This window comes from Hordeum vulgare, chromosome 6H, assembly GCF_904849725.1.
Source record: "Hordeum vulgare subsp. vulgare chromosome 6H, MorexV3_pseudomolecules_assembly, whole genome shotgun sequence".
NCBI classification, from domain to species: domain Eukaryota; kingdom Viridiplantae; phylum Streptophyta; class Magnoliopsida; order Poales; family Poaceae; genus Hordeum; species Hordeum vulgare.
Window position 1 is genome coordinate 490,187,647 of NC_058523.1, and position 26,968 is coordinate 490,214,614.

The window sequence follows — 26,968 nt, forward strand, 5'->3', positions numbered from 1 at the left end:
TTCAGAATAATTTGCCTGTTGAACAGCTTGCAGATCCACCCCCACCAAAGGGTGATCCTGTGTTCGAGCTTAAACAGTTGCCTGATACTCTAAAGTATGCTTATCTTGATGAAAAAGAGATATATCCTGTTATAATTAGTGCTAGCCTCTCAGAGCATGAAGAAAAGAAGTTACTAAAAACTCTGAGGAAGTACCGTGCTGCCATTGGATATACTCTTTATGATCTTAAGGGCATTAGTCCCACTCTATGCCAGCACAGGATTAAAACTGATCCTGATTCCAAACCAGTTGCTGATCATCAATGGATATTAAATCCTAAGATGAAAGAGGTAGTAAGAAAAGAAATACTAAAGCTCCTAGAAGCTGGTATTATCTATCCCGTTGCTCATAGTGATTGGGTGAGTCCGGTGCATTGCGTCCCTAAGAAGGGAGGTATTACCGTTGTCCCTAATGATAAGGATGAATTGATCCCACAGAGGATTATTATTCGCTATAGGATGGTGGTCGATTTTACGAAATTGAATAAAGCCACTAGGAAAGATCATTACCCTTTGCCTTTTATCGACAAAATGCTAGAAAGACTGTCTAAACACACATACTTCTGCTTTCTAGATGGTTATTCTGGTTTCTCCCAAATACCAGTTGCACAATCTGATCAGGAGAAAACCACTTTCACCTGCCCTTTCGGTACCTTTGCTTATAGACGTATGCCTTTTGGCTTATGTAATGCATCTACTACCATTCAAAGATGTATGATGGCTATATTCTCGGACTTTTGTGAAAATATAGTTGAGGTTTTCATGGATGACTTCTCCGTTTACTGGTCTTCTTTTGATGATATCCTCAGCAACCTTGATCGAGTCTTGCAGAGATGTGAAGACACCAACCTTGTCTTGAATTGGGAGAAGTCCCACTTTATGGTTAATGAAGGCATCGTCTTAGGACATAAAATTTCTGAAAGAGGTATTTAAGTCGATAAGGCTAAGGTTGATGCAATCGACAAAATGCCATGCCCCACAGATATCAAAGGTATAAGAAGTTTCCTTATTCATGCTGGTTTTTATAGAAGGTTCATTAAAGACTTCTCTGAGATTTCTAGGCCTCTTGCCAATCTCTTGCAAAAGGGCATTCCTTTTGATTTTTGATGATGATTGTGAGGAAGCCTTCGAAATAGTTAAGAAGGCCTTGATAATCGCACCTATTGTTCAACCACCTGATTGGAACTTACCTTTTGAGATCACGTGTGATGCTAGTGATTATGCTGTTGGCGCTGTTCTAGGACAAAGAGTTGATAAGAAGTTGAATGTTATTCACTATGCTAGTAAAACTCTAGACAGTGCCCAAAGAAACTATGCTACTACTGAAAAGGAATTTTTAGCACTCGTGTTTGCATGTGAAAAGTTCAGATCTTACATAGTTGATTCCAAGGTTACTATTCACACTGATCATGCTGCTATTAAGTACCTCATGGAAAAGAAAGACGCTAAACCTAGACTTATCTGATGGGTTTTCTTGCTACAAGAATTTGATTTGCATGTTGTTGATAGGAAGGGTGCTGAGAACCCAATAGTAGATAACTTGTCTAGGTTGGAGAATGTTCTTGATGACCCACAACCTATTGATGACAGCTTTCCTGATGAGCAACTGAATGTCATCAATACTTCACCTAGTGCACCGTGGTATGCTGATTATGCAAATTATATTGTTCCCAAATATATACCACATAGTTTCACATACCAGCAAAAGAAGAAATTATTCTTTGATATGAGACATTACTTCTGGGATGATCCTCACCTTTATAAGAAAGGAGTAGATGGTGTTATTAGACATTGTGTACCTGAACATGAACAAGGACAAATCCTACAGAAGTGTCACTCTGAGGATTACGGAGGACACCATGCGGGAGATAGAACTGCACACAAGGTACTGCAATCAGGTTTCTATTGGCCCACTCTCTTCAAGGATGCTTGTAAGTTTGTCTTGTCTTGTGATGAATGTCAAAGAATAGGTAATATCAGTAAACGTCGGGAAATGCCTATGAATTTTTCACTTGTCATTGAACCATTTGATGTTTGGGGCTTTGATTATATGGGACCATTTCCAAAATCCAACGGGTATACTCATATCCTAGTTGGTGTTGATTACGTCACTAAGTCGGTAGAAGCTATCCCAACTAGTAGTGCTGATCACAACACTTCTATCAGGATGCTTAAAGAAGTTACTTTCCCTAGATTTGGAGTCCCTAGATATCAGATGACTAATGGTGGTTCACATTTCATTCATGGTGCTTTCCGTAAAATGCTTGCTAAGTATGATGTCAATCATAGAATTGTGTCTCCCTATCATCCTCAGTCCAGTGGTCAAGTAGAGCTAAGCAATAGAGAGATTAAACTAATTCTACAAAAGACTATCAATAGGTCTAGAAAGAATTGATCTAAGAAGCTTGACGATGCATTGTGGGGTTATAGAACTGCCTATAAGAATCCCATGGGCATGTCTCCGTACAAAATGGTTTACGCCAAAACATGTCATTTACCTCTTGAGCTAGAGCATAAGGCTTATTGGGCAATCAAAGAACTCAACTTTGATTTCAAACTTGCTGGTGAGAAGAGGTTATTTGATATTAGCTCAGTTGATGAATGGAGAGCTCAGGCATATGAAAATGCCAAGTTGTTCAAAGAAAAGGTTACGAGGTGGAATGATAAAAGGATACAAAAGCGTGAGTTCAATGTAGGTGATTATGTCTTGCTATATAATTTTTGTTTAAGATTTTTTGCAGGCAAGATTCTCTCTAAATGGGAAGGTTCTTACATTGTTGAGGAAGTATATCGTTCCGATGCCATCAAGATCAACAACACGGAAGGTAATTTTCCGAGAGTGGTAAATGGGCAGAGAATCAAGCATTATATCTCAGGTACTCCCACAAATGTTGAAAGCAATATTATCAATACCATAACTCCGGAGGAGTACATAAGCGATATTTATCAGCCTGTTTTAGACTCCGAAAACGAAGAGGTATGTGATTCGGTAAGTAAGCCGACTCCAAAACTTTTTGAGTAGGAAGTTTTCTCCGTTTTGGAATTTTTAGAAAAATAGAAAATTTTAAAGTAGTCCGGAAAGCGCACGAGGAGGCGACAAGCCTGCCAGGCGCGGGCCACCCCTGGCGTGCCTGGGGGGCTTGTGACCACCTCGTGTGCCTCCCGGACTCTGTTTTCTTACGGAGTACTCCTTCTGGTCTGGAAAAAATCATTATATATTCTCCCGAAAGGTCTGACCCTCATATCACGCAATTTTCCTCTATTTTCGTGTCGAGCCTATTTCTGTTGCAGATTTAGGGCAACATGTCTTCTCAGGATTCAGATGGGGAGAGCTATGTGGCCGATTACCTTGTTAACCCCAAGGTCTATGGGACTTGGATCATTACGGTTGGACCACTGATGAGGAAGAATATTATGATCCCAAGGGGAAGGAAGGAACAAGCTCCGATGAAGAGGAGTCTCCTCTACCCTAGTCTGGAAACACACATGTGGAGTTGAAGAAGTCAACCCTCCCTGACTCAAGGAAGAAGCCTAAGATTTTGTTTATCCCTTCTCGTCTTTTGCAGGAGAGTAAGCAAGAATTGTGCCAAAGGGTGTTGAGGCTTGAAGAGGAAACTAACGATCTGCATGAGCAGAATTTTGTGCTCAAGAGGAAATTAAACAAGTTCAAGACCTCTGCAACAACTCCACCACCATCACCTCCAAAGGAAGACAACTAAGCACGGGTATGGGCTATCCCCTTGGCTTATGCCAAGCTTGGGGGAGTTTCCCCGGTATCGTATCACCATCACATCTTTTGCCTTTACGTTTTCTTAGTTTGATACTTTTTGTTTTTATCTTTCTCTAGTAGAATAAAGTTCTTAGTGTTTTAGGCTTGAGTTTTGCTTTGTGTCACCCCTGATGTATTCGAGATCCTGAGCCTTATAATAAAGAGTGTTTTAGTTAAAGGCCTTGCTTCATGCCATGATTTAAAGAAAAGAATGACAAAAGAATAAAAGCATGAAAGATCATGTAATGATCTTATGGGAAGTGATGGCTTCACATATAAAAAGAATGTTGATTGAAACTTGTTGAGGGTGGACAAACGTAGACCTTGGTCATTTTCACAATTAATAGGAAGTGATAAAGAAGGAGAGGTTCACATATAAATATATCATCTTGGACACCATCTATGATTGTGAACACTCATTAAACTATTACATGCTTAGAAGTAGATGTTGGACAACGAAGACAACATAATGAAGTATGTTTGCTTGGTTCCGAACAATGATTATATGACTAGAGATCCCTTGGCATGTGATGCTTGCTTCCACCTTATATCAGCGAAAACTCCCGCACCAAGTAGAGATACTACTTGTGCATCCATAAACCTTCAACCCAGGTTTGCCATGAGAGTCCACCATACCTACCTATGGATTGAATAAGATCCCTCAAGTAAGTTGTCATCGGTGCAAGCAATAAAAATTGCTCCCTAAATATGTATGATCTATTATTGTGTGGAAAATAAGTTTTTACGAACCTGTGACGAGGAAGACATGAAAGCGACAGACTACAAAATAAAGTTCTTTATCACAGGAGGGAATATAAAGTGACGTTCCTTAACACTGAGAGGTCGCACATCCAAACCTCCAAAGCGCATGACAACCTTTGCTTCCCTCTGCGAAGGGCCTATCTTGTACCTTTACTTTTGTCCCTGAAAGAGTCATGGTGATATACACCAATTCCTTATTTCGCCTTTATCTTGGCTAACGTCATATGCTAGGGAAAGATCTATACTCATATGTCAACTTGGAAGTAAGTATTCATGAATTATTATTGTTGACATTACCCTTGAGGTAAATAGTTGGGAGGCAAAACTATAAGCCCTTATCTTTATTTGTGTCCAACTTAAACTTTGATCTCATGAGTACCACGTGAGTTGTAGCAATTGTAGAAGACAAAAGGATGATTGAGTATGTGGATTTGACTTACAAGCTCTTATTTGACTCTTTCCTATGTTATGATAAATTGCATTTGCTTCAACGACTAAAGGCTATCGGTTGTTAATTCTCATTAAGGTTCTTGATCCTTACTTTACTTTGTGAAGGAATTATCACTTTAGCATGAGAGATTATATGTTGGTATTGCTGTTCTAACTATGATCATGATGCCTGCATGTCCGTATCTTGTTTTGTCGACACCTCTCTCTCTAAACATGTGGGCATATTTATTGATCTCGGTTTTCGCTTGAGGACAAGCGAGGTCTAAGGTTGGGGGAGTTGATACATCCATTTTGCATCATGCTTTCATGTTGATATTTATCGCTTTATGGGCTGTTATTACACTTCACGGTACAATACTTATGCCTTTTCTCTCTTATTTTGCAAGGTTTACATGAAGAGGGAGAATGCCGGCAGCTGGAATTCTTGCCTGAAAAGGAGCCAGTTTGAGATACCTATTCTGCGCAACTCCAAAAGCCGTGAAAATGAACGAGGATTTATTTTGGATTTTATTAAAAATACTGGGCCGAAGAAGTACTAGAGGGGAGCCAGCAGGAGGCCACAAGCCTGCTAGGCACGGCCTCCCCCTGGCCGCGCCTAGGGGGCTTGTGGGCTCCCAGCTGGCCCTCTGACCCCCCTATTTTGCTATTAGAAGGGTTTCGTTCCAGAAAAAATCAAGAGGAGGATTTTGGGAGGAATCGTCGCCGCCACGAGGCAGAACTTGAGCAGAACCAATCTAGAGCTCCGGCAGGGTCGCCCTGCCGGGGAAACTTCCCTCGCGGAGGGGGAAATCGTCGCCATCGTCATAACCAGCACTCCTCTCATCGGAGGGGACTCATCACCATCAACATCTTCATCAGCACCATCTCATCTCCAAACCCTAGTTCATCTCTTGTAACCAATCTCCGTCTCGCGACTCCGATTGGTACTTGTAATGTTGCTAGTAGTGTTAATTACTCTGTGTAGTTGATGCTAGTTGGATTACTTGGTGGAAGATTATATGTTCAGATCCTTGATGCTACTCAATACCTCTCTGGTCATGAATATGATTATGCTTTGTGAGTAGTCACTTTTGTTCCTGAGGACATGGGATAAGTCATGCTATAAGTAGTCTTGTGAATTTGGTATTCATTCGATATTTTGATGTGTTGTATGTTGTTTTTCCTCTAGTGGTGTTATGTGAATGTCCACTACATAACACTTCACCATTATTTGGGCCTAGAGGAAGGCATTGGGAAGTTTTAAGTAGATGATGGGTTGCTAGAATAACAGAAGCTTAAACCCTATATTATGTGTTGCTTCGTAAGGGGCTGATTTGGATCCACTAGTTTAATCCTATGGTTAGACTTTGTCTTAATTCTTCTTTCATAGTTGTGGATGCTTGCGAGAGGGGTTAATCATAAGTGGGATGTTTGTCCAAGTAAGGGCAGCACCCAAGCACCAGTCCACCCACATATCAAACTATCAAAGTAGGGAACGCGAATCATATGAGCATGATGAAAACTAGCTTGACAGAAATTCCCATGTGTCCTTGGGAGCGCTTTACCTCCTATAAGAGTTTGTCCAGGCTTGTCCCTTGTTACAAAAGGGATTGGGCCACTTTGCTGCACCTTTGTGATAACCCACAAGTATAGGGGATCGCAACAGTTTTCGAGGGTAGAGTATTCAACCCAAATTTATTGATTCGACACAAGGGGAAGCCAAAGAATATTCTCAAGTATTAGCAGTTGAGTTGTCAATTCAACCACACGTGAAAGACATAGTATCTGCAGAAAAGTATCAGTAGCAGAGTAGTGTGATAGCAACAGTAGTAGCAGTAACCAGTAGCAGCAAAGTGACAACAGTAGCGACAGAATAACAGTAGCAGCAGTAACATCAGTAGCAACAGAGTAACGGTAGTAGTAGTGATAGCAGCAGCAACAAAGTAACGTAGCAAGAACCAGTAGGAAAAGACTCGTAGGCATTGGATCGGTGATGGATGATTATGCCGGACGTTATTCATCATGCAATAGTTATAACACGGAGAGATATGTAACTAGCTCCAGTACATCAATATAATGTAGGCATGTATTCCGTATGAGGTCATACGTGCGTAGGGAAAAGAACTTGCATGACATCTATTGTCCATCCCTCCCGTGGCAGCGGGGTCCTAATGGAAACGACGGGATATTAAGGTTCTCCTTTTAATAGAGAACCGGACCAACGCATTAACACTTAGTGAATACATGAAGTCCTCATACTATGGTCATCTCCGGGAGTGGTTCCGGCTATTGTCACTCCGGGGTTGCCGGGTCATAACACGTAGTAGGTGACTACAACTTTGCAAGATAGGATCAAGAACACACATATATTGGCGACAAAATAATAGGTTCAGATCTGAAATCATGGCACTCGGGCCCTAGTGACAAGCATTAAGCATGGCAAAGTAGTAGCAACATCAATCTCAGAGCATAGTGGATACTAGGGATCAACCCGTGTCAAAACTAACTTGATTACATGATAGATCTCATCCAACCCATCACCGTCCAGCAAGCCTACGATGAGATTACTCACGAAGGGTGAAGAGCACCATGGAATTGGCGATGAAGGAAGGTTGGTGATGACGATGGCGATGAACTCCCCTCTCTGGAACCCAGAACAGACTCCAGATCTGCCCTCCAGAGGAAGAACAGGAGGTGGAGGCACCTCCGTATCATAAAACGCGATGAACTCTTCTCCTTGATTTTTTTCGGACGAAAGGGACTAAATAGAGCTGAGATTGGAGGCGGTGGAGCAACATGGGCTTGTGAGCTCCACGCTCCACATCCTCGGTTGATTCTTGCGCCAGTATTTTTATATATTGCACAAAAAATCGCCGTGAATTTCCAGGTCATTCCGAGAACTTTTATTTGTGCACAAAAACATCACCATGGCAATTCTGCTGAAAACAGCGTTAGTCCGGGTTAGTTCCATTCAAATCATGCAAATTAGAGTGCAAAACAAGGGCAAAAGAGTTTGGAAAAGTAGATATGACGGAGATGTATCAACTCCCCATGCTTAAAACCTTGCTTGTCCTCAAGCAATTCAGTTGACAAAGTGAAAGAGACAAAAGAAAACTTTTACGAACTCTGTTTGATCTTTTTGTTGCAACTATGTCTAACTCATATCCAGAATTTCAGCAAGATCATAAGCTAACCACATAAGCAAATGACATCTAGGTCTCATGGTAAACTCATATCAATGGCATAATCAACTAGCAAGCAATAATAATAAGTTTCAAACGTCAACACTTCAATCAAAACAATCATGAAGCAGTACGAAGAGGTGGTATCTTGCTAGCTCTTTCTCAGAACGCAAAACATAAATGCAGAGCACCTTCAAAGACCAAGGGCTGACTAAACATTGTAATTCATGGAAAAGAAGATCCAGTCACATTCATACTCAATATGAGTCAAAAGCAAAGCATAAGAATGACAGAGGTGCTCTCTAATTGGTGCTTTTATAAGAAGAGGATGACTCAACAGAAACATAAATAGACAAGCCCTTCGCAGAGGGAAGCATTGATTTGTAGAGGTGCCAGAGCTCAAGCTTTTAAAACAAAGATAATAATTTTGGGTGGCATGCTTTCATTGTCAACGCGATTACCAAGAGTTTTCACCATCTTCCACGCTACACATGCTATAGGTGGTTCCCAAACAGAAAAGTAAAGTTTTGACTCCCCCACCACCGATCAATCACACTCCATGACTAGCCGAATACTCGGGTGTCGTCCATACCAACAACAATCCAGGGGGAGTTTTGTTTGCAATTATCTTTTCGATTTGAGCATGGAACTGGGCATTCCAATTACCGGCACCTTTCTCGTGAATGATAGTGAATAAACACATATCGAGGATAACACGCCTAGCATGGAAGATAGTGATCGCCCCTTGTCACCACATGAGCGGTTCGGGCATGCAAAACAGATTATTTCTTGAAGCTTTAGAGAGTAGCACATGCAAATTTCTGGGAACGGTAGGTAGATACCACATATAGGTAGGTATGGTGGACTCATATGGAACAACTTTGGGTTTATGGAAGTGGATGCACAAGCAGTATTCACACTTAGTACAAGTGAAGGCTAGCAAAAGACTGGGAAGCGACCAACTAGAGAGCGACAACAGTCATCAAAATGCATTGAGATTAACCAACATTGAGTGCAAGCATGAGTAGGACATAAATCACCATGAACATGAATATCATAGAGGCTATGTTGATTTTGTTTCAACTACATGCGTGAACATGTGCCAAGTCAAGCCACTTGAATCATTCAAAGGAGGATGCCATCCTATCATACCACATCATAATCATCTCAAGATTCATGTTGGCATCCAAGACAAACCATTGTAAGCTCCTAGCTAATTAAGCATGGCATCAGAAACTATGATCTCTAAGTTGTCATTGCAAACATGTTTCTCTCACAACAAAGCTGAATAAGGAACGATGAGCTAGTCATATTTACAAAAACAAAACAGATCGAGTTCATACCAGCTTTTCCAGGCTCAGCCACTTCATCATATATCGTCATTATTGCATTTCACTTGCACGACCGAATGATGTGAACAATAATAAGAGTGCTCGTGCATTGGACTAAGCTGGAATCTGCAAGCAAACACAAAGGAGAAGACAAAGTAATATGGCTCTTTGACAGATAAACCGATATGCATGCGAGAGCCACTAAACATTGTAACCATGGTCTTCTACCTTGACCCAAAGAAAAAGAAAACTATTTACACGGGAAAGCTCCCAACAAACAAAAGAAGAACAACAAATCTTTTTGTGTTTTCTCAAACTAGACAAACACACGAGAAGAAAACGAGAAAAAGAAATAAACTAGCATGGATGATATAGTGGAAAATTGTGAACACCGACTAACAAAGTGAAAGTGTAAGCAATAATATAAAGTCGGTGAGAAACACGTACTCCCCCAAGCTTAGGCTTTTGGCCTAACTTGGTCTACTCCCATGGATGGTCCGGGCGATACCCAAAATCATAATGGGAGTTGTACGAGAGCGCTGCAGCCACTACCTGAATAGCTGCCTCATGGAGGCGAGCAACCTTTGCCTCCCTCTCATACTCCTCTGCCTCTCCTCTCGTTATGTAATATCTTCGTTTTACCTGAAAGTCAAAGAAGGCAGGAGCAGGAAGGGTAATATGGAAAACATGCAAAGCTCAAGAACAGGGTCACCAAGGCAGCAAAAATACGCGATGTATAGGGCACTAGATCAAAAACTAATTGGACCAATGGAGGAGTCACTTACCAAGGAGCAATTTCCCCAAAACAGCTTGGTGAATGGTGCTTTGCACAAGGAGATCGAAAATCACAGCAAGGAGAGCAAGAACACGGGTTTGAGCTGCGAAATGATTTTTTCTGGAGGTAGGAGAAGCAGATAGGAGCTAGAATAATTGGACGGGGTAGAGAGGTTTGTGACTCCTCGATTCATCCATCTCATGGTCATCGAAAGAAATCCATCAATGAGGTTGATCAAGTCTCATTGACAAACTTTTTTGAATCGCAAAAGAAGACGGAGAATTTTCGAATAGTCACTAGGTTACCTCAATGGGGATGTGCATATCCCCAACAAGCAAATCATACTGCATCTTGACAGTAGGTATAGGGCATTCAAAGCTCCCAATAAGAATCGATGAAGTTTTTTCGATAACATTGTTGCAATGTACTCGATATTGTTACTTCGGAAAGTGCACCGTATGCTCGTTACCATTGACATGGAAAGTAACATTGCCTTTGTTTTAATCAATAACAGCCCATGTAGTGTTTAAGAAGGGTCTTCCAAGGATGACCGCCATGGCATCATCCTCGGAAATATCCAGGATAACAAAGCCTATTAAGATAGTAACGTTCGCAACCACAACAGGCACATCCTCGCAAATTCCGATAGGGAAAGAAGTTGATTTTTCGGCCATTTGCAGAGAGATTTCAGTAGGTGTCAACTTGTCCAATTCAAGTCTACGATAAAGAGAGAGAGGCATAACACTAACACCAGCTCCAAGGTTGCATAAAGCAGTTCTAACGTAGTTTCCTTTAATGGAGGAAGGTATAGTGGGCACTCCGGGATTACCTAGTTTCTTAGGAGTTCTAGCCTTGAAGGTATAATTAGCGAGCATAGTGGAAATATCAACCTCAGGTATCCCCCTCTTATTAGTAACAATATCCTTCATGTACGTAGCATACAAAGACATTTTGACCATACCTGTCAAACGCATTTGCAGAAAGACAGGTCTAATCATTTCAACAAATCGCTCAAAATCCTCATCATCCTTTTTCTTCTATGGTTTGGGAGGAAAGGGCATGGGTTTCTGAACCCATGGTTCCCTTTCTTTACCATGCTTCCTAGCAATGAAATCGTTCTTATCGTATCTTCTATTCTTAGGCTGTGGGTTATCAACATCAACATGTTCAATCTCCACATCCTTATCATTGCTAGGTTGAGCATCTTCATGAGCATCACTATCGATATTATCATTAGGCTCACGTTCATCAGCAGATTGCGTTTCGGCATCAGAGACAGAGACATCGTTTGTACTCTCAGGTGTAACAGCAATAGGGTTGCTATCGTGCAAGTTCCTATCATCTTTCTTCTTCTTTCTAGGATGACTAGGTGCATGAGTGCTAACTCCTTGAGAATCTTGTTCAATTCTCTTAGGATGACCCTCAGGATACAAAGGTTCCTGGGTCATTCTACCGCCTCTAGTGACGACTCTGACAGAATTGTCATTCAACTCATTGAGCAAGTCATTCTGAGCTTTAAGTACTTGTTCTAGCTGAGTAGTAACCATAGAGGCATGTTTACCCAGGAGCTTAAGATCATTGACATTTCTGTCCACACAAACACTTAAATGACTAAGCATACGAGCATTCTGTTCCAATTGTCTGCTAACATAATCACTGAAACTTTGTTGTTTGGCAACAAAGTTATCAAATTCATCCAGGCATAAGCTAGCAGGTTTATCAAAAGGAATATCACTCTCATTCAATCTACGAAGAGAATTTACCTCTACTACCTGTATCGGGTTATCGAGACCATGGATCTCTTCGATAGGTGGTAGATTTTTGACATCTTCAGATTTAATGCCTTTCTCTTTCATAGATTTCTTAGCTTCTTGCATATCTTCAGGACTGAGGAATAGAATACCTCTTTTCTTAGGAGTTGGCTTCGGAGGTGGTTCGGGAATAGTCCAAGAATTCTCATTGCACAAGATATTATTCAATAGGATCTCATCTTGTTCTACAGTTCGTTCCCTAAAGACACAACCAGTACAACTATGTAGGTGGTCTCTAGAAGCATCGGTTAGTCCATTATAGAAGATATCAAGTATTTAATTCTCCTCAAGAGGGTGATCAGGCAAAGCATTCAGTAGCTGGACAAGCCTCCCCCAAGCTTGTGGGAGACTCTCTTCTTCAACTTGCGCAAAGTTGTATATTTCCTGCAAGGCAGCTTGCTTCTTATGGGCAGGAAAATATTTTTAGAGAATTAGTAGATCATATCCTGGGGGCTACACACACAACCAGGGGCAAGAGAAGTGAACCAAGTCTTAGCATCATCCTTTAGTGAGAAAGGAAACAACTTGAGGATATAGTAGTGGCAGATCTTTTCCTCACTCGTGAATAGGGTGGCTATATCGTGCAGTTTGGTAAGATGGGCTACAACCGTTTCAGACTCATAACAATGAAAAGGATCAGATTCGACCAGAGTGATTAACTCAGGGTCGACAGAGAATTCATAATCCTTATTGGTCACAAAGATAGGCGAAGTAGCAAACTTCGGGTCGTATTTCATCCTAGCGTTCAGAGATTTTTCTTTCCAATTGCGCAGTAATTTCTCAACATCATAGCTATCCTTACAAGCAAGAAAGTCCTCAGCTATCTCTCCCTCCATAACATAACCCTCATGCATATCAGGCAATTCATATCTAGGATAGCTCGTTCTAACAGGCAAAATAGTAGGTTCTACTTCAATAGTATCAGCAGTTTCAGAAGTATCATCACATCTAGCAGCAACTCTAGCAATTTGTGCATCAAGGAATGCACCTAGTGGCAAAGCACTATCAAGCATAGCATCATCACAAGCATCATGGACAGTAGAAGTAGCATCATCAAGCACAAGCGACACATCCAAATTTCTGACAACAGAAGTAGCATCATCAAGGAATGCACCTAGTGGCAAACTTACTCATAACTGAAGGTGAATCAAGTGGAGAGTGCTACGGCGACAGAAATCCTTCTGTCGTCTCTTGAGCTTGCGTTGGTTTTTCCCTTTAAGAGGAAAGGGCGATGCAGAACAGGAGCAATAAGTATTTCCCTCAGTTTGAGAACCAAGGTATCAATCCAGTAGGAGAATCGCGTCAAGTCCAGATTACCTGCGCAAACACAAAAGAGCTTGCACCCAACGCTATAAAGGGGTTGTCAATCCCTTCAAGATTGATTGCAAAGTGAGATGTGAAGGCGGAAAGTGCAACGAAGTAAAATTGTAATGCTGAAAATATGGTGTGAAGTAGACCCGGGGGCCATAGTGTTCACTAGAGGCTTCTCTCAAAATAGCAAATAATACGGTGGGTGAACAAATTACCGTCGAGCAATTGATAGAACCGCAAAGTCATGACGATATCTAAGGCAATGATCATACATATAGGCATCACGTCCGAGACAAGTAGACCGATACTTTCTGCATCTACTACTATTACTCCACACATCGACCGCTATCCAGTATGCATCTAGTGTATTGAGTTCATGACGAACAGAGTAATGATTTAAGCAAGATGACATGATGTAGAGGGATAAACTCAAACCAATGATGAAAACCCCATCTTTTTACCCTTGATGGCAACAACACGATGCGTGCCTCGCTACCCCTTCTATCACTGGGTGAGGTCACCGCACGGTACGAACCCAAAACCAAGCACTTCTCCCATTGCAAGAATCATATATCAAGTTGGCCAAACAAAACCCACAACTCAAAGAGAATTACAAGGATATGAAATCATGCATAAGAGAGATCAGAAGAAACTCAAATAAGATTCATAGATAATCTGATCATAAATCCACAATTCATCAGATCTCGACAAACACACCGCAAAAGAAGATTACATCGGATAGATCTCCATGAAGATCATGGAGAACATTGTATTGATGATCCAAGAGAGAGAAGAAGCCATCTAGCTACTAGCTATGGACCCGAAGGTCTATGGTGAACTACTCACGCATCATCGAAGAAGTCTTGGTGTTGATGAAGAAACCCTCCGTATCCGAATCCCCCCTCCGGCAGGGCACCAGAACGTGCCCCAGATGGGATCTTGCGGAGACAGAAGCTTGCGATGGTGGAAAAGTATTTTCGTCGATCTCTCTCGCAGTTTTGGAATTTTTCTGAATTTATAGGCGGAAGAGGTAGGGCAAACGAGCCACAAAGGGCCCAAAAGCCTGCTAGGCGCGGGCCCCCTGGCCGCGCCTAGGGGCTTTTGGCGTCCCCTGCTGGCCCCTGCCTTGGTTCTCAAGTCTGGTGCGTATCTTCTGCTCCGGAAAAAATCTTTTCGAAAGTTTTATTCCGTTTGGACACCGCTTAAAATACTCCTCTGAAAAGGGTCAAAAACACGGAACTGGCACTTGGCACTGAGTTAATAAGTTAGTCCCGGAAAAGTTATAAAAGGCATACAAAACATCCAAAGTTTGACAAGATAATAGCATGGAACCATGAAAAATTATAGATACGTTGGAGACGTATCAAGCATCCCCAAGCTTAACTCCTGCTCGTCCTCGAGTAGGGAAGTGATAAAGACTGAATTTTTGATGTGGAATTCTACCTAGCATAGTTGTCCTTTGTAACAACGTTCGTGTGACATGAATGTTTAGATCCGTAAGATTCAAAACAATAGTTTGCTATTGACATGAAAACAATAATACTTCAAGCAAACTAGCAATGTAATCATGAACTTTCGAAATAACAAAGCCAAAGAAAGTTATCCCTACAAAATCATATAGTCTCGCTATGCTCCATCATCCTCACACAACTAACTTAAATCATGCACAACCCCGGTATTGGCCAAGTAATTGTTTTTGCACTCTTACTTTCTCAAACCTTTTTCAACTCTCATGCAATACATGAGCGTGAGCCATGGATATAGCACCATAGGTGGAATAGAGGGTCGTGGTGGTTGTGAGACAAAAAGGAGGAGATGGTCACATTGACTCGGCATATTAAAGGGCTATGGAGATGCCCATTAATAGATATCAACATGAATGAGTAGGGATTGCCATACAAAGGATGCACTAGAGCTATAAGTATCTGAAAGCTAAAAAGGAGAACTAGTGGGTGTGCATCCAACTTGCTTGCTCACGAAGACCTAGGGCAATTTTGAGGAAGCCCATCATTGGAATATACAAGCCAAGTTATATAATGAAAATTCCCACTAGCATATGGTGGTGACAAAAGAAGAGGCTCTCAATCATGAAGAACATGGTGATATTATGAAGCACAAGTGTGGAAAAAGATAGTAGCATTGTCCCTTCTCTATTTTTCTCTTTTTTTATTTGGGCTCTTTGGCCTCTTTTTCTCTATCTTTTTTTATGTGGGCAAGTTTGGCCTCTTTTTTTAATTTCCTCACATGGGACAATGCTCTAATAATGATGATCATCACACTTTTATTTACTCACAGCTCAAAGCTTAGAACGATGATGACTCTATAGGAAATGCCTCCAGCAGTGTACCGGGATGTGCAATGATCTAGCTTGGCGTATGACGTTGAAACATCTTGCTAGCTATCTTACGATCATGCAATGGCAATATGAGAGTGACGGCACAAGTCATGAGACGGAACGGTGCGAGTTGCATGGCAATATATCTCGGAATGGCTAAGAAAATGCCATAGTGGGTAGGTATGGTGGCTGTTTTGAGGAAGGCATATAGTGGGTTTGCGTATCGGCGAAAATTGCGCGGTACTAGAGAGGCTAGTGATACGTCCATTCTGCATCATGTTTTCATGTTGATATTTATCGCTTTTTTGGTTGTTATATCACTTCACGGTACAATTCATATGCCTTTTCTCTCTTATTTTGCAAGGTTTACATGAAGAGGGAGAATGTCGGCAACTGGAATTCTGGCCTGAAAGTGGAGCAAAGTTGAGATACCTATTATGCGCAACTCCAAACGCCATAAAAATCAACGAGGATTTTTTGCCTGATTTATCAAAAAATACTGGGCCGAAGAAGTGCCAGAGGGGCGCGAGGGGTTGGCCACAAGCCTGCACAGAGCGGCCACCCCCCCAAGTCGCACCATGAGGGCTTGTGGGCAGCCTGCTCGCTCACTTGCCCCCCTCTTTTCCTATATGAAGGGTTTCGTCCAGAAAAAATAAGAGATGAGCTTTTTCGTGGTTTTGCCGCCGCCACAAGGCAGAACTTGAGCAGAACCAATCTAGAGCTCCGGCAGGACGATCCTGACGGGAAAACTTCCCTCCCGGAGGGGGAAATCGTCGCCATCGTCATCACCAACACTCCTCTCATCGGAGGGGACTCGTCACCATCAACATCTTCATCATCACCATCTCATCTCCAAACCCTAGTTCATCACTTGTAACCAATCTCCATCTCGCGACTCCGGTTGGTACTTGTAAGGTTGCTAGTAGTGTTGATTACTCTCTGTAGTTGATGCTAGTTGGATTATTTGGTGGAAGAGTTTATGTTCAGATCCTTGATGCTACTCATTACCTCTCTGATCATGAATATGATTATGCTTTGTGAGTAGTTACTTTTGTTCCTGAGGACATGGGATAAGTCATGCTAATACTAGTCATGTGAATTTGGTATTCGTTCGATATTTTGATGTATTGTATGTTTTTTCCTCTAGTGGTGTTATGTGAACATCGACTACATAACACTTCACCATTATTTGGGCCTAGAGGAAGGCATTGGGAAGTATTAAGTAGATGATGGGTTGCTAGAGTGATAGAAGCTTAAATCCTAGTTTATGCGTTGCTTCGTAAGGGGCTGATTTGGATCCACTAGTTTAATGCTATGGTTAGACTTTGTCTTAATTCTTCTTTCGTAGTTGGGATGCTTGCGAGAGGGGTTAATCATAAGTGGGATGCTTTTCCATGTAAGGGCAGTACCCAAGCACCGGTCCACCCACATATCAAACTAGCAAAGTAACGAACGTGAATCATATGAACTCGATGAAACTAGCATGACAGACATTCCCGTGTGTCCTCGGGAGCATTTTTCCTCCTATAAGACTTTGTCTGGGCTTGTCCCTTGCTACAAAAGGGATTGGGCCACTTTGTTGCACCGTTGCTACTTTTGTTACTTGTTGCTTGCTACGAATCATGTCACCACACAATCACTTGTTACCGACAATTTCAGTGCCTGCAGATTTTACCTTGCTGAAAACCACTTGTCAGATCCTTCTGCTCCTCGTTGGGTTCGACAATCTTACTTATCGAAAGGACTAGGATTGATCCCCTATACTTGTGGGTCATCAAGACTCTTTTCTGGCGCCTTTGTCGAGGAGTGAAGCGCCTATGGTAAGTGGAACTTGGTAAGGAAACATTCATATAGTGTGCTGAAATTTATTGTCACTTGTCACTATGGATACTAATCCTTTGAGGGGCTTGTTCGGGGTATCTTCACCTCGAACAGAAGCACAAAGAGTTTCTCCTCAACCTACTGCACCTACTGAAATTATTTACTTTGAATTTCCTTCGGGTATGCTTGAGAAACTGCTGGCTAATCCTTTTACTGGAGATGGAACATCACATCCAGACTTGCATCTAATCTATGTAGATGAAGTTTGTGGTTCATTTAAGCTTGCAGGTTTTCCCGGGGATGAGGTCAAGAAGAAGGTCTTTCCTTTATCTTTGAAGGATAAGGTCTTGACATGGTATAGGCTATGTCATGATACTGGATCATGGGACTACAATCGATTGAAATTGCAATTTCATCAAAGGTTTTATCCTATGCATTTAGTACATCGTGATCGAAATTATATTTACGATTTTTGGCCTTGAGAAAGCATCGCTCAAGCTTGGGGGATTCTTAAATCAATGCTATATTAATGCCCCAATCATGAGCTCTCGAGAGAAATTATCATTCAGAACTTCTATGCTCGGCTTTCTCATGACGATCGCACCATGCTTGACACTTCTTGTACCGGTTCTTTTATGAAGAGAGATATTGACTTCAAATGGAATTTATTGGAGAGAATTAAACGCAACTCTGAAGATTGGGAGCTTGAAGAAGGTAAGGAGTCTGGTATGAATTTCACGTTTGATTGCGTTAAATCCTTTGTTGAGACAAATACCTTTAGTGATTTTAGCACTAAGCATGGACTTGACTCTGAGATAGTAGCTTCATTGTGTGAATCTTTTGCTGCTCATATTGATCTCCCCAAAGGTAATTGGTTTAAATATCATCCTCCTTTAGAAGTCAATGTAGTGAAACCCACTCCAGTTGAAGAGAAAGTCATTGCCTATAATGATCCTATCGTTCCAAGTGGTTACATTGAGAAACCACCTTTCCCTGTTAGGATAAAGGATCATTCTAAAGCTTCAACTGTGATACATAGAGGCTTTATTAGAACACCTACACCCCCTGAGCAAATTAGAGTTGAACCTAGCATTGCTATTATCAAAGATCTTCTATCCGACGATGTTGAGGGACATAATATCCACTTATGTGAGGATGCTGCTAGAATTAATAAACCTCACGTTAGAGACAAACATAGGCATGTTGTTGGCATGCCTATGGTTTCTGTTAAGATAGGAGATCATTGTTATCATGGTTTACTTGACGTGGGTGCTAGTGTTAGTGCAATACCTCAATCCTTATACGATGAAATCAAAGATGAGATTGCACCTGTTGAGATAGAGCCTATTGATGTCACTATTCAGCTTGCCAATAGAGATACTATCTGCCCTGTGGGAATTGTTAGGGATGTTGAAGTCTTGTGTGGTAAAACAAAGTATCCTGCTGATTTCCTTGTTATTGCTACCGCACAAGATACTTTTGTCCCATCATATTTGGTAGACCTTTTATCAATACTGTCAATGCTCATATTGATTGTGAGAAGCAAAATGTCACTGTTGGCTTTGAAGGTGTGTCACATGAGTTCAATTTCTCTAAGTTTGGTAGACAACCTCATGAAAAGTAGTTGCCTAGTAGGGATGAAACTATTGCCTTAGCCTCTATTGCCGTGCCTCCTACTTATCCTTAGAGCAATACTTGCTTGAGCATGAAAATGATATGCATATGGATGAAAGGGATGAGATAGATAGAGTCTTCTTAGAACAATATCCTATCCTTAAGAGTAATCTGCCTGTTGAACTGCTTGGGGATCCACCCCCACCAAAGGGTGATCCTGTTTTCGAGCTTAAACAGTTGCCTGATACTCTTAAGTATGCCTATCTTGATGAAAAAGAGATATATCATGTTATTATTAGTGCTAGCCTCTCAAGCATGAAGAAAAGAAGTTTCTAAAGACTTTGAGGAAGCACCATGCTGCTATTGGGTATACTCTTGATGATCTTAAGGGCATTAGTCCTACTCTATGCGAGCAGAAGATTAAAACTGATCCTGACTTCAAACCAGTTGATGATCATCAAAGGAGATTAAATCCTAAGATGAAAGAAGTAGTAAGAAAAGAAATACTAAAGCTCCTGGAAGCGGGTATTATCTATCCTGTTGCTCATAGTGATTGGGTGAGTCCGATGCATTGCATCCCTAAGAAGGGAGGCATTACCGTTGTCCCTAATGATAAGGATGAATTGATCCCACACAGGATTATTACTGGCTATAGGATGGTGATCGATTTTAGGAAATTGAATAAAGCCACTAGGAAAGATCATTACCCTTTGCCTTTTAACGACCAAATGCTAGAAAGGTTGTCTAAACACACACACTTCTGCTTTCTAGACGATTATTCTGGTTTCTCCCAAATACTAGTTGCACAATCTGACCAGGAGAAGACCACTTTCACCTGCCCTTTCGGTACCTTTTCTTTTAGACGTATGCCTTTTGGCTTATGTAATGCACCTGCCACCTTTCCAAGATGTATGATGACTATATTCTGTGACTTTTGTGAAAATATTGTTGAGGTTTTCATGGATGACTTTTCCGTTTACGGGTCTTCCTTTGATGATTGCCTCAACAACCTTGATCGAGTCTTGCAGAGATGTAAAGACACCAATCTTGTCTTGAATTAGGAGAAGTGCCACTTTGTGGTTAATGAAGGCATCGTCTTAGGACACAAAATTTCTGAAAGAGGTATTGAAGTCGATAAGGCTAAGGTTGGTGCAATCGAGAAAATGCCATACCCCACAGATATCAAAGGGATAAGATGTTTCCTTGGTCATGCTGGTTTCTATAGAAGGTTCATCAAAGACTTCTCTAAGATTTCTAGGCCTCTTACCAATCTCTTACAAAAGTGTAGCGACCCGACTCAAAACGAGTCAAGCCTCTTTGCATCTGTGCCATCCCTGGATCAGTATGTTGGCACACACAGTACATCAATGTATATATCAAAGTGCAATCACACGTAAATAACGTAAAACTGATATATACCTCAAAATCTCAGCGGAAACAGTTAAGGGAGTGGAGTCCCAATAAACACCAATGGCAAGCTGAGTGCAGATCGTAACCCTGAATCGTACTCTTACTCGTCGAAGAAAGTATCTGCAAAATAAGACGTTGCAGTCGTGTAGGTCAGCATATTGAATATGCCGGCAAGTCACAAAAGATAGGGGTAAAAATATCATCTATACTATATGCATATATAGCAGGTGGGATGTAAGTTTTAGCGGAAAGCAAAGTTTTCTCCTACAACAAGAGAGGGGCTAAAAGCAAAATATTACTACGTTGTTGGTAGTTAATGAGATGGTTTCGCCAACCAGTTCTCATACCCAAGTTATCAATATTACCCACATCAAATATATATAATGGTGTTGAGAATTCCTGATAGTTTCAGTTCCTTTGGCTCAAGTTGTCCAGCACACGTTTCCCACAAGATTTGATCGCCTCCGTTGGAGTCCTCGCACTTCAGGGTGTTTGAGAACCGGATGATCAAAACATGGTCTTTCAACGGGTTCCTCTGAGCCTTTGTCGGTGCCCATCCAATCCTACCGTTCTTCTACATCTGTAGCATCGCCTGTCCACAGTCACCACGCTGTCCAACCAAGCCAGAGCCCATAATGACTTGTGATTGTGCAGGTAAGCCTTGGGTCTCGAAAATATCCGTCCGTCTCTTTGAACCTGGGTGAAGCTTTTTGCAAGATGTCATGGCGCTCCCCCATGCATCCCGGGTCGTCCACTGGTTTCTCCAGGGAGCCCATCTAAACCGTCCTTCACCCAGAGGTATATTTCGATTGAGGTCTTGCAAGTCTTGGATTTCTCCAGGTCTTGATTATTAAGTTCTCACAACACTCATGGTAAAGACTCAACCAAAACCCCGTCTACTAGGAGCATAGCATAATAACGTCCCGGCCAAAGTAACAAGGGGGTGGTTGCCTACCACATGATACTACATCAAGATCCAAAATTTCCAAGTACCTACTTTCCATGCAATTGGGTGAAGAAATATAGAACTACAATTCATATAAAACATAGGTAATAATATGATCAACGTGACTTGCCTGGTGAGGTTGATGGAGAAGAATTACCATTCTCGAGAAATAACTTGATAGAACTATTCGTCACTCTCCGATGAAATCTATATAATCAAACATAGTATTCACATAAGCACTCACACTAGCAATCAAAATAAAATCACTAACACATGAACACTATAGCACAAAGTGGTGCCATTTTCTTTACATAACCAAAATAGAATCGGTTTTGGTAAAACTCCAAGTAACAATATTTAAAAAAATTGAGAATTGAACTACTGAAAGGTATGATCAATAGGAAACAGTAGAAAAAAGAATTAATTTAAAAGCTATTTTTAAACTTTCGGTATAAGAAAAACAAGATTTAAATCAAATCTGATCTAATTAAAATTTTATAAATCCAAACATAGACAAATTATATGTTTTCGGAAACTACAAGAAAATTGTGAACTAACGCAAAAAGAATCAACTTCATTGGACTTCTAGTTAAAAGATATAAAGGAAACAAAAACAGAACTGGTTCTGTTTCGGAAATAAAAAACTAAAATCTAAATTTTGCACGGGGCCACGTGGCGATCTCTAGTTGGCTTAGACCTGTGCGCTGCGGTGCTCAACGAGTGCATATTCGCAAGGTGGGGTTGCTCCGGCGAGGGGGAGGTTGTCGGTGGGGAGGGGGATCGGCGGAGGAGGGGCCGACGCTTGGGCGGAGGGGGCAGGGGGGGGGTCCTGGCGGGACTCCTGGGAGGGGGTGAGGGGGGGGGGGGTCGCCGGGGCTCCCGGCGAGAGCTCCTAGCAGGAGAGCTTCGGTGGGGTGGGGAGGGGTGGTCGGGCGAGGGGGTTAGGGGTGGGGCGTACACGGGGGTCGTGGCGGCTTTCTGCCGATCCTGGCAGGGGAGCTGGCGAGGCTAGAGAAGCTCCCGGTGAGCTTGACAGGGAGGGAAATGGCAGGTGGCGGTGTGGGGGCTGCGGGCAGGGGAAGGTTGTGGTGACGGGGAAAATGGAACAAGGAGAGGGAGGGGTTCTTATAGGGGGCTCGGGAGGCGCCGGGATGGAAGGACGAGGGAGATCGGGAAGGAATTTATTCCCTCTATCACCATGGCCATGGATGGAAGGTTTTGTGAGGAGGGAGAGCGTGAGGAAGGAGAAGATACTTGTTGGGCCAGATTTGGAAAGGCTTTAATGGGCCAGAGAAAGTTTCCAAATAATTGCGATTTCTTTCCTATTTTCAAAAACGGGAAACTAAAACAATAAAAAGGAAACCAAATAAATTCGGAACATAGAGTTTATATATACTAAAATTATCACAAAAATAAATTCTAAATGATGGACATTTTTCCGCGGCCAAAATAAAAACTTAAAAAAATGTTTTTTCAGAAAATTCCCAAAATTCTTTATTTCTTTTTGCAAATATTTTCTCAATTAAATTTTGGTTTTCTTGGCTCAAAAATATTTCAATGAATGTCCCTGGTTTTGGTGGGTCATGTTCCTCCTCTCTTTCTTGCTTGGCAAGAATTCATTCCCGGCATTTCTTGAGTGGAGAAAAATAGAATTGCAAAACAAAAATCGAAAGAAATTCAAATGCCACCTTCATTCAAATTCTTTTATAGTTGAAGAAGTCATGTCATCTTCTCTCATTGATTTTAAATGGATGAATTTGAATTCAGAGGAAAAAGGGGAAAGCCATTTTATTCCCTCTCATTCAAAAGTTTTTTTTTAAGTTTCAAACTTCACTTAAGTTTCAATCACTCAAACAAACAAACAATAAATCTAATTATATTAACATTCAAAATTTGGGATGTTACAAAAAGGATATTCCTTTTGTTTTTGACGATGATTGTGAGGAAGCCTTCGAAATACTTAAGAGGGCTTTGATAACTGCACCTATTGTTCAACCACCTGATTGGAACTTACCTTTTGAGCTCAGGTGTGATGCTAGCGATTATGCTGTTGGTGCCGTTCTAGGGCAAAGAGTCGATAAGAAGTTGAATGTTATTCACTATGCTAGTAAAATTCTAGACAATGCCCAAAGAAACTATGCCACTACGGAAAATGAATTTTTAGCAGTCGTGTTTGCATGTGAAAAGTTCAGGTCTTACATAGTTGATTCCAAAGTCACTATTCACACTGATCATGCTGCTATTAAGTACCTCATGGAGAAGAAGGACGCTAAACCTAGACTTATCAGATGGGTTCTCTTGCTACAAGAATTTGATTTGCAAGTTGTCGACAGAAAGGGTGCTGATAACCCAGTAGTAGATAACTTGTCTAGGTTGGAGAACGTTCTTGATAACCCACAACCTATTGATGATAGCTTTCCCGATGAGCAACTGAATGTCATCCATGCTTCACGTAGTGCACCGTGGTATGCTGATTATGCAAACTATATAGTTGCCAAATACATACCACCTAGTTTCACGTACCAGAAAAAGAAGAAATTCTTCTTTGACTTGAGACATTACTTCTGGGATGATCCTCACCTTTATAAGGAAGGAGTAGATGGTGTTATTAGACGTTGTGTACCTGAACATGAACAGGGACAGATCCTACAGAAGTGTCACTCCGAGGCCTATGGAGGACACCATGCGGGAGATAGAACTACACACAAGGTATTTTAATCAGGTTTCTATTGACACACTCTCTTCAAGGATGCCCGTAAGTTTGTCTTGTCTTGTGACGAATGTCAAAGAATTGGTAATATTAGCAACCGCCAGGAAATGCCTATGAACTATTCACTTGTCATTGAACCATTTGATGTCTGGGGCTTTGATTATATGGGACCTTTTCCAAAATCCAATGGGTATACTCACATCTTAGTTGCTGTAGATTACGTCACTAAGTGGGTAGAAGCTATCCCCACTAGTAGTGATGATCACAACACCTCTATCAGGATGCTTAAAGAAGTTATCTTCCCTAGATTTGGAGTCCCTAGATATCTAATGACCGACGGTGGTTCACACTTCATTCCTGGTGCTTTCCGTAAAACGCTCGCTAAGTACGATGTCAACCATAGAATTGCGTCTCCCTACCACCCTCAATCCAGTGGTCAAGTAGAGCTAAGTAATAGAGAGATTAAACTGATTCTGTAAAAGACTGTCAACAGGTCTTGAAAGAATTGGTCTAAGAAGCTCCATGATGCACTATGGGCTTATAGAACTGCCTATAAGAATGCCATGGGCATGTCTCTGTACAAAATGGTGTATGGGAAAGCATGTCATTTACCTCTTGAGCTAGAGCATAAAGCTTATTGGGCAATCAAAGAGCTCAACTTTGATTTCAAACTTGCCGGTGAGAAGGGGTTATTTGATATTAGCTCGCTTGATGAGTGGAGAACTGAGGTATATGAGAATGACAAGCTGCTCAAAGAGAAGGTTAAGAGGTGGCATGATAAGAGGATACAAAAGCGTGAGTTCAATGTAGGTGATTATGCCTTGCTATATAACTCTCGTTTAAGATTCTTTGCAGCCAAGCTTCTCTCTAAATGGAAAGGTCCCTATGTTGTTGAGGAAGTATATCGTTCCGGTGCTATCAAGATCAACAACACGGAAGGTAATTGTCCGAGAGTGGTAAATGGGCAGAGAATCAAGCATTATATCTCAGGTACTCCCATAAATGTTGAAAGCAATATCATCAATACCATAACTCCGGAAGAATACCTAAGTGTTGGGATATTATCTGCGGTGTGACCCGCCCTGGTTGGGCCGGGTCACCAAGTGGGCGACTCATCCTTTGATTATTTAAGCTTTGCCCCAATAGGCCCGGGAGCTGGATGGCGGTTCAAGATCCTCGTGGAGAACCAATTATCGGGTAGTACTCCAGTCTTGGAAAGCACGGGGGCTTAGAGATAGAAATAATCATGACTTGCATGATGGCAAGGACTCTTGTAAACCCTAAGGGCTCGACCTATATATAAAGGCGAGTCCCAGGGAAGGAGGGGTAGGTTAGAAATCATCGAGTGCTAGGTCAGGCGAGTTATGCCCTCCTTGTAATCGATACACCATCAATACAAAACAAAGCAGGACGTAGGCTTTTACCTCCTCACGAGGGGCCGAACCTGGGTAAATCTCTGTCTCGCTCCCGTTCAACCCCTTAGAGTCGCCACCAAGGTGCGATGGCTCCAACACTAAGTCCTTTCACGAGGACATCTGCCGTGACAAAACTATGACAGTTGGCGCCCACCGTGGGGCCTGCGCACGGTGGAGTTGAGTTCTCAAAGGGAGCCCTACCAGGGTCAGGGAGCTATGCAGCGGGGCTCATGACTCGGAGCCGCCGCGGGAAGTACTACATCAATAACTTGTTGTGGGGCCCGAGCCTGATTCAATCGAATCCGGCTACAGAATCCCCTTCGGCAAGATCAACATCTTTGTCGGCATGGTTGGATCGCCTATGCCTGAGCCAGACATCTTCACCGATATCGTCGAGCCGGCCAGGTATGTCCGCCCTGTCACGACGCGAAACCTAACCCATCCGGTATTTGTTGGTTTCACACAAGGATCTGAGGAACCAGAACGATCGGCGACTCAGGAGACTACGCCGGTCTACACTGATGACGAATCATCCATGGGCGACTCAGATTCAATTCAGTCTCTACATGGGCGCTGCCTCGGGGGCGTGTCATTGGCGATGGACCCCGAGGTTCTCGACCGGACCCGCCGTCAAATTGCCGTCTACATGGCAGGGGCGACTCAGCCCCCGCAAAACCCGGCAGGCAACGACGGGACTGGCGAAACATCCAGAAGCCCAGCTGCGATCTTGGTGGATTCCGTGGCAGAGATAACAAGGCTCATGGCGACCCCTGTAACAGCAAAAAACTAGGACACGATAAATGCCGAGTTGACAAAGCTAAGAGATGGGGTGGCAAAGGCCCGGCGAGACGCTGACATAGAAGCCGCCCGGATCGAGACCCGCAAGCTCAAATCACCGCTGAGACAGCCCGCTTGAACACCGAAAATTGGCGGCTCGAGAGGCATCAACGTGCATCTGACACTGTCCATCAGCGGAGGCACCAGGGGCGTCTACCCCCTGAACTCAACCCTACCCGCCTATTTGACACTCCACGCACTCCCGGGGCAGGAGACGTTCCGGGAGGAGGGCCGGGCCAGCCGCCAAACCCGCCGCTTCAGCCAGCGTTTGATCGCCTACCTCGATTCCAGACACCTCGGGGTCACTTTTCCAACCCGGTGGACAACGTGCTCGCCACGACTTGCCATTTAGAATCCCTTCCGATTCATGGCAACACCCCAGCCAAAATAGAAGCAAGGAACGCCATTGAGATGTTAAAGACGGCGGTGGTTCAAAATGCCCAGTTCTTGCACAGCCTCGATTGGCTACACT